Below are 1280 nucleotides of genomic sequence, written 5' to 3' on the forward strand. Positions count from 1 at the left end.
TATATGGCTTATATGAATATGGTAAACTCACCTAATTGTGCAAAGTTATCGTATGCATGTATGTATGCATGCATGCATCCATGAATGTGTTTATGTACCCTTACATTATTAATAATTCTTATTTTCATAATAGCTACCCCAACAATGCTCATTTGCCATAAGGCAGTTCGGTATTTCAAGCATAGCGGGTAGTTGAAAGACCAGAAATTCTGAGACTGACGAAGCTATGGTTGTTTACTTTGGTATAGCTGCCCTCCTTAGGTTTAGTTTTTGTTTGGAATAGGGACAATTCATAGTGATCTCTTGCCAGTGGAGTTAATGTGACATATTTAGTGAATCACATTCCGAACTTAAGAACTTGACTAGGACGCATTGGTGGTAAGAATCTTCTGAACATTTTTCATTAAGGTTTTATTAAAATTCAATTGCACTGGAGGCTGTTCTTGTCAAATTCTTTCAGATTATGGTAAGTTTCCTGTGAATTTTTTAATTTATGAAGTTAAATTTATGTAGGATATATTGTTCATCCAGTTGGCATATTATTTGTGACTATTAATGGCTAAAATAATGTTCCACATACACAAACCCATATTCATGAATGAATTTTGTTTATCAGAAGTCACAGTTTTATTCAATATAGTATCTAAACCTAATTACCTGAATATCTAGCATAAAAGGGTTTCGGATTAATTTTATATCTTATTAGTTATGAATTCAGTAATTACAGCTGAAAAGGATAGTTAAATGTAACATTTATTTGACTGAACTGATATGAACCACCTAACTGTCACTTTCCAACTAGCTTGGAGTATTCAATGTAGGGCATATGTATGTCTCGAGTTCAGAGCAGTTCTTGCTCAGTTATATCTTCTTCTTCCCAGCTGGTTCCCATTTTTATATGGGGTAGCCGTTGCGGATGAGCCGTTTCCATCTTTTTCTATTCTGCGCTTCTGCCTCATCAATCCCCTTCTCCTGTAAATCTCCTCTCACACAGTCCCTCCATCTCTTTCTTGGTCTCCCTCTTCTTCTTCTTCTTCCATGAACCTCCATCTCCATAGTATGTCTCCCAACGTGGTCCTCATCTCTCCTCATCAGGTGTCCATACCATCTCAGCCTCCCTTCCTGCACTTTCTTTGATATTTCCACCACCTTCGTCGACCCCCTTATGTAGTCATTTTCTATCAGATCCTCTCTTGTCACCCCAGACATCCACCTAAGCATTCTCATTTCTGCCACATCCAGTTATATATAAAATCTATTTCATTATACTAACATGAACC

General features: G+C 36.9%; 1 long non-coding RNA gene across 1 annotated transcript in view; it reads left to right on the forward strand.

Moving 5' to 3' along the window:
* The first annotated feature begins 289 nt into the window (after positions 1-289).
* Positions 290-1280, forward strand: part of LOC137621246 (uncharacterized) — a 323623-nt gene continuing 322632 nt past the window's right edge. The window contains exon 1 of the long non-coding RNA XR_011040191.1: positions 290-466. This is a non-coding gene — a long non-coding RNA (uncharacterized lncRNA). The remainder of the gene's footprint in view (positions 467-1280) is intronic.

This window comes from Palaemon carinicauda, chromosome 27 (genome assembly GCF_036898095.1).
Source record: "Palaemon carinicauda isolate YSFRI2023 chromosome 27, ASM3689809v2, whole genome shotgun sequence".
Classification (NCBI taxonomy): Eukaryota; Metazoa; Arthropoda; class Malacostraca; order Decapoda; family Palaemonidae; genus Palaemon; species Palaemon carinicauda.